Genomic DNA, 7,424 nt, shown 5'->3' on the forward strand with positions numbered 1-7,424 from the left:
ATTATTTCAGATTTGACTTCCCCAAATACACAGGCATACAATAGATCTTGTTCTCCAACGTAAACGGTCCCTAGTAACTAGGGTACATTCGTAAATAAATTGAGCATCATGGCTAGAAGTGACTAAATGTTGCCTAATCTTTCTCATCGAGAAATGACACAATTACAGCAACACAAAAAGGAACTCCACCGGACAAAGTTCAGTGCTCACAAGGAGCCTCATTCAACACACACGGTTCCATTCCCATTCATGCAAAGCACGAAAGTGTAAAACTTGGGAACATACTTGAGAGCAAAGATCACATTCAATCTCATTCAAGGCACGGATGTGAATGCAACGGGATGAAATTACTGAAATGATGCCTGCCCTCGAACTGTGATGATGGACTACCCGACTCGCCAATAATATTGGGTTCTGGTGTATTGAAATACAGGAGCTGCTGGATTTGTGTGTTTTCTTACCCCCTCACCATAGTTTGTCAAATGTTTAAACAACTGAACTTATATTCAAGGTTTGTTTCTCTTCATATGTTTTACTGGTTTACATTTGTCTCAGCAACCTGTTGAATGATTCTTCTGCTTTCAAAGCAAAATGACAACAGGATGAATGCACACACTTGAAAATACAATACATGCAATGTTATGCATCATAGTGATGCAACCTCCTTTCAGTTTCATACTGCATGTCAATTGAAATCCTTACTGAAATGCACACCTTCTCAAGATTGCGCTTGACTGGCGTGTCAGGCACTCAATTACAGCTGTTTTATCAAGAGAATGTGTTCGTTTTGTAATATATAGTTCCGGTCTGGTGTGGCACCCCAGCTAACGCACAACGTTGCCACAACGTTTCGTGTTAGCAGGGACTGTCTGCGGCGCGCTGGTGTGTCCCGGACTTTAGAGTAGAGAGACAGTTCAACTGCAAGTATGAGCGGCAGAAACGGATATTGCCTTCCCTTTATGTAGAGCATCAGGGACAGCCTGCCCGGCTTACGGCCATACTAGCCTGAATACGCCCGATCTCGTCCGATCTCGGAAGCTAAGCAGGCTCCGGCCTGGTCAGTACTTGGATGGGAGACTGCCTGCGAATACCAGGTGCTGTAAGCTTTTCCATCTTTTACACACCAGAGGGCGACAAATCACGAGTTTTAACTTTGGATACACGCAATTTCATCATTATTTCAGATTTGACTTCCCCAAATACACAGGCATACAATAGATCTTGTTCTCCAACGTAAACGGTCCCTAGTAACTAGGGTACATTCGTAAATAAATTGAGCATCATGGCTAGAAGTGACTAAATGTTGCCTAATCTTTCTCATCGAGAAATGACACAATTACAGCAACACAAAAAGGAACTCCACCGGACAAAGTTCAGTGCTCACAAGGAGCCTCATTCAACACACACGGTTCCATTCCCATTCATGCAAAGCACGAAAGTGTAAAACTTGGGAACATACTTGAGAGCAAAGATCACATTCAATCTCATTCAAGGCACGGATGTGAATGCAACGGGATGAAATTACTGAAATGATGCCTGCCCTCGAACTGTGATGATGGACTACCCGACTCGCCAATAATATTGGGTTCTGGTGTATTGAAATACAGGAGCTGCTGGATTTGTGTGTTTTCTTACCCCCTCACCATAGTTTGTCAAATGTTTAAACAACTGAACTTATATTCAAGGTTTGTTTCTCTTCATATGTTTTACTGGTTTACATTTGTCTCAGCAACCTGTTGAATGATTCTTCTGCTTTCAAAACAAAATGACAACAGGATGAATGCACACACTTGAAAATACAATACATGCAATGTTTTGCATCATAGTGAAGCAACCTCCTTTCAGTTTCATACTGCATGTCAATTGAAATCCTTACTAAAATGCACACCTTCTCAAGATTGCGCTTTACTGGCGTGTCAGGAACTCAATTACAGCTGTATTATCAAGACAATGTGTTCGTTTTGTAAAATATAGTTCCGGTCTGGTGTGGCACCCCAGCTAACGCACAACGTTGCCACAACGTTTCGTGTTAGCAGGGACTGTCTGCGGCGCGCTGGTGTGTCCCGGACTTTAGAGTAGAGAGACAGTTCAACAGCAAGTATGAGCGACAGAAACGGATATTGCCTTCCCTTTAAGTAGAGCGTCAGGGACAGCTTCCCTGGCTTACGGCCATACTAGCCTGAATACGCCCGATCTCGTCCGATCTTGGAAGCTAAGCAGGCTCGGGCCTGGTCAGTACTTGGATGGGAGACCGCCTGGGAATACCAGGTGCTGTAAGTTTTTGCATCTTTTACACACCAGAGGGCAACAAATCACGAGTTTTAACTTTGGATACACGCAATTTCATCATTATTTCAGATTTGACTTCCCCAAATACACAGGCATACAATAGATCTTGTTCTCCAACGTAAACGGTCCCTAGTAACTAGGGTACATTCGTAAATAAATTGAGCATCATGGCTAGAAGTGACTAAATGTTGCCTAATCTTTCTCATCGAGAAATGACACAATTACAGCAACACAGAAAGGAACTCCACCGGACAAAGTTCAGTGCTCACAAGGAGCCTCATTCAACACACACGGTTCCATTCCCATTCATGCAAAGCACGAAAGTGTAAAACTTGGGAACATACTTGAGAGCAAAGATCACATTCAATCTCATTCAAGGCACGGATGTGAATGCAACGGGATGAAATTACTGAAATGATGCCTGCCCTCGAACTGTGATGATGGACTACCCGACTCGCCAATAATATTGGGTTCTGGTGTATTGAAATACAGGAGCTGCTGGATTTGTGTGTTTTCTTACCCCCTCACCATAGTTTGTCAAATGTTTATACAACTGAACTTATATTCAAGGTTTGTTTCTCTTCATATGTTTTACTGGTTTACATTTGTCTCATCAACCTGTTGAATGATTCTTCTGCTTTCAAAACAAAATGACAACAGGATGAATGCACACACTTGAAAATACAATACATGCAATGTTATGCATCATAGTGATGCAACCTCCTTTCAGTTTCATACTGCATGTCAATTGAAATCCTTACTGAAATGCACACCTTCTCAAGATTGCGCTTGACTGGCGTGTCAGGCACTCAATTACAGCTGTTTTATCAAGACAATGTGTTCGTTTTGTAAAATATAGTTCCGGTCTGGTGTGGCACCCCAGCTAACGCACAACGTTGCCACAACGTTTCGTGTTAGCAGGGACTGTCTGCGGCGCGCTGGTGTGTCCCGGACTTTAGAGTAGAGAGACAGTTCAACTGCAAGTATGAGCGGCAGAAACGGATATTGCCTTCCCTTTAAGTAGAGCGTCAGGGACAGCTTCCCCGGCTTACGGCCATACTAGCCTGAATACGCCCGATCTCGTCCGATCTCGGAAGCTAAGCAGGCTCGGGCCTGGTCAGTACTTGGATGGGAGACCGCCTGGGAATACCAGGTGCTGTAAGCTTTTGCATCTTTTACACACCAGAGGGCGACAAATCACGAGTTTTAACTTTGGATACACGCAATTTCATCATTATTTCAGATTTGACTTCCCCAAATACACAGGCATACAATAGATCTTGTTCTCCAACGTAAACGGTCCCTAGTAACTAGGGTACATTCGTAAATAAATTCAGCATCATGGCTAGAAGTGACTAAATGTTGCCTAATCTTTCTCATCGAGAAATGACACAATTACAGCAACACAAAAAGGAACTCCACCGGACAAAGTTCAGTGCTCACAAGGAGCCTCATTCAACACACACGGTTCCATTCCCATTCATGCAAAGCACGAAAGTGTAAAACTTGGGAACATACTTGAGAGCAAAGATCACATTCAATCTCATTCAAGGCACGGATGTGAATGCAACGGGATGAAATTACTGAAATGATGCCTGCCCTCGAACTGTTATGATGGACTACCCGACTCGCCAATAATATTGGGTTCTGGTGTATTGAAATACAGGAGCTGCTGGATTTGTGTGTTTTCTTACCCCCTCACCATAGTTTGTCAAATGTTTAAACAACTGAACTTATATTCAAGGTTTGTTTCTCTTCATATGTTTTACTGGTTTACATTTGTCTCAGCAACCTGTTGAATGATTCTTCTGCTTTCAAAACAAAATGACAACAGGATGAATGCACACACTTGAAAATACAATACATGCAATGTTATGCATCATAGTGATGCAACCTCCTTTCAGTTTCATACTGCATGTCAATTGAAATCCTTACTGAAATGCACACCTTCTCAAGATTGCGCTTGACTGGCGTGTCAGGCACTCAATTACAGCTGTATTATCAAGACAATGTGTTCGTTTTGTAAAATATAGTTCCGGTCTGGTGTGGCACCCCAGTTAACGCACAACGTTGCCACAACGTTTCGTGTTAGCAGGGACTGTCTGCGGCGCGCTGGTGTGTCCCGGACTTTAGAGTAGAGAGACAGTTCAACTGCAAGTATGAGCGGCAGAAACGGATATTGCCTTCCCTTTAAGTAGAGCATCAGGGACAGCCTCCCCGGCTTACGGCCATACTAGCCTGAATACGCCCGATCTCGTCCGATCTCGGAAGCTAAGCAGGCTCCGGCCTGGTCAGTACTTGGATGGGAGACCGCCTGGGAATACCAGGTGCTGTAAGCTTTTGCATCTTTTACACACCAGAGGGCGACAAATCACGAGTTTTAACTTTGGATACACGCAATTTCATCATTATTTCAGATTTGACTTCCCCAAATACACAGGCATACAATAGATCTTGTTCTCCAATGTAAACGGTCCCTAGTAACTAGGGTACATTCGTAAATAAATTGAGCATCATGGCTAGAAGTGACTAAATGTTGCCTAATCTTTCTCATCGAGAAATGACACAATTACAGCAACACAAAAAGGAACTCCACCGGACAAAGTTCAGTGCTCACAAGGAGCCTCATTCAACACACACGGTTCCATTCCCATTCATGCAAAGCACGAAAGTGTAAAACTTGGGAACATACTTGAGAGCAAAGATCACATTCAATCTCATTCAAGGCACGGATGTGAATGCAACGGGATGAAATTACTGAAATGATGCCTGCCCTCGAACTGTGATGATGGACTACCCGACTCGCCAATAATATTGGGTTCTGGTGTATTGAAATACAGGAGCTGCTGGATTTGTGTGTTTTCTTACCCCCTCACCATAGTTTGTCAAATGTTTAAACAACTGAACTTATATTCAAGGTTTGTTTCTCTTCATATGTTTTACTGGTTTACATTTGTCTCAGCAACCTGTTGAATGATTCTTCTGCTTTCAAAACAAAATGACAACAGGATGAATGCACACACTTGAAAATACAATACATGCAATGTTATGCATCATAGTGATGCAACCTCCTTTCAGTTTCATACTGCATGTCAATTGAAATCCTTACTGAAATGCACACCTTCTCAAGATTGCGCTTGACTGGCGTGTCAGGCACTCAATTACAGCTGTTTTATCAAGACAATGTGTTCGTTTTGTAAAATATAGTTCCGGTCTGGTGTGGCACCCCAGCTAACGCACAACGTTGCCACAACGTTGCCACAACGTGGCGTGTTAGCAGGGACTGTCTGCGGCGCACTGGTGTGTCCCGGGCTTTAGAGTAGAGAGACAGTTCAACTGTAAGTATGAACGGCAGAAAAGGATATTGCCTTCCCTTTAAGTAGAGCGTCAGGGACAGCCTCCCTGGCTTACGGCCATACTAGCCTGAATACGCCCGATCTCGTCCGATCTCGGAAGCTAAGCAGGCTCTGGCCTGGTCAGTACTTGGATGGGAGACCGCCTGGGAATACCAGGTGCTGTAAGCTTTTGCATCTTTTACACACCAGAGGGCGACAAATCACGAGTTTTAACTTTGGATACACGCAATTTCATCATTATTTCAGATTTGACTTCCCCAAATACACAGGCATACAATAGATCTTGTTCTCCAACGTAAACGGTCCCTAGTAACTAGGGTACATTCGTAAATAAATTGAGCATCATGGCTAGAAGTGACTAAATGTTGCCTAATCTTTCTCATCGAGAAATGACACAATTACAGCAACACAAAAAGGAACTCCACTGGACAAAGTTCAGTGCTCACAAGGAGCCTCATTCAACACACACGGTTCCATTCCCATTCATGCAAAGCACGAAAGTGTAAAACTTGGGAACATACTTGAGAGCAAAGATCACATTCAATCTCATTCAAGGCACGGATGTGAATGCAACGGGATGAAATTACTGAAATGATGCCTGCCCTCGAACTGTGATGATGGACTACCCGACTCGCCAATAATATTGGGTTCTGGTGTATTGAAATACAGGAGCTGCTGGATTTGTGTGTTTTCTTACCCCCTCACCATAGTTTGTCAAATGTTTATACAACTGAACTTATATTCAAGGTTTGTTTCTCTTCATATGTTTTACTGGTTTACATTTGTCTCAGCAACCTGTTGAATGATTCTTCTGCTTTCAAAACAAAATGACAACAGGATGAATGCACACACTTGAAAATACAATACATGCAATGTTATGCATCATAGTGATGCAACCTCCTTTCAGTTTCATACTGCATGTCAATTGAAATCCTTACTGAAATGCACACCTTCTCAAGATTGCGCTTGACTGGCGTGTCAGGCACTCAATTACAGCTGTTTTATCAAGACAATGTGTTCGTTTTGTAAAATATAGTTCCGGTCTGGTGTGGCACCCCAGCTAACGCACAACGTTGCCACAATGTTGCCACAACGTGGCGTGTTAGCAGGGACTGTCTGCGGCGCGCTGGTGTGTCCCGGGCTTTAGAGTAGAGAGACAGTTCAACTGTAAGTATGAACGGCAGAAACGGATATTGCCTTCCCTTTAAGTAGAGCGTCAGGGACAGCCTCACTGGCTTACGGCCATACTAGCCTGAATACGCCCGATCTCGTCCGATCTCGGAAGCTAAGCAGGCTCGGGCCTGGTCAGTACTTGGATGGGAGACCGCCTGGGAATACCTGGTGCTGTAAGCTTTTGCATCTTTTACACACCAGAGGGCGACAAATCACGAGTTTTAACTTTGGATACACGCAATTTCATCATTATTTCAGATTTGACTTCCCCAAATACACAGGCATACAATAGATCTTGTTCTCCAACGTAAACGGTCCCTAGTAACTAGGGTACATTCGTAAATAAATTGAGCATCATGGCTAGAAGTGACTAAATGTTGCCTAATCTTTCTCATCGAGAAATGACACAATTACAGCAACACAAAAAGGAACTCCACCGGACAAAGTTCAGTGCTCACAAGGAGCCTCATTCAACACACACGGTTCCATTCCCATTCATGCAAAGCACGAAAGTGTAAAACTTGGGAACATACTTGAGAGCAAAGATCACATTCAATCTCATTCAAGGCACGGATGTGAATGCAACGGGATGAAATTACTGAAATG

At 43.4% G+C, this 7,424-nt stretch overlaps 6 non-coding genes across 6 annotated transcripts; all 6 read left to right on the forward strand.

Moving 5' to 3' along the window:
* The first annotated feature begins 987 nt into the window (after positions 1-987).
* LOC136724987 (5S ribosomal RNA) lies at positions 988-1,106 on the forward strand. Its single transcript, XR_010807381.1, has one exon. It is a non-coding gene; the product is annotated as a 5S ribosomal RNA (ribosomal RNA).
* A 1,055-nt stretch (positions 1,107-2,161) lies between these two features.
* LOC136724977 (5S ribosomal RNA) lies at positions 2,162-2,280 on the forward strand. The gene has a single exon (XR_010807372.1). It is a non-coding gene; the product is annotated as a 5S ribosomal RNA (ribosomal RNA).
* Positions 2,281-3,335: 1,055 nt separating this feature from the next.
* LOC136725014 (5S ribosomal RNA) lies at positions 3,336-3,454 on the forward strand. Its single transcript, XR_010807403.1, has one exon. It is a non-coding gene; the product is annotated as a 5S ribosomal RNA (ribosomal RNA).
* Positions 3,455-4,509: 1,055 nt separating this feature from the next.
* Positions 4,510-4,628, forward strand: LOC136725037 (5S ribosomal RNA). Its single transcript, XR_010807424.1, has one exon. It is a non-coding gene; the product is annotated as a 5S ribosomal RNA (ribosomal RNA).
* Positions 4,629-5,694: 1,066 nt separating this feature from the next.
* Positions 5,695-5,813, forward strand: LOC136725023 (5S ribosomal RNA). The gene has a single exon (XR_010807411.1). It is a non-coding gene; the product is annotated as a 5S ribosomal RNA (ribosomal RNA).
* A 1,066-nt stretch (positions 5,814-6,879) lies between these two features.
* Positions 6,880-6,998, forward strand: LOC136725015 (5S ribosomal RNA). The gene has a single exon (XR_010807404.1). It is a non-coding gene; the product is annotated as a 5S ribosomal RNA (ribosomal RNA).
* Positions 6,999-7,424: the final 426 nt, after the last annotated feature.

Source organism: Amia ocellicauda, unplaced genomic scaffold (assembly GCF_036373705.1).
Source record: "Amia ocellicauda isolate fAmiCal2 unplaced genomic scaffold, fAmiCal2.hap1 HAP1_SCAFFOLD_205, whole genome shotgun sequence".
In the NCBI taxonomy this organism is placed as follows: domain Eukaryota; kingdom Metazoa; phylum Chordata; class Actinopteri; order Amiiformes; family Amiidae; genus Amia; species Amia ocellicauda.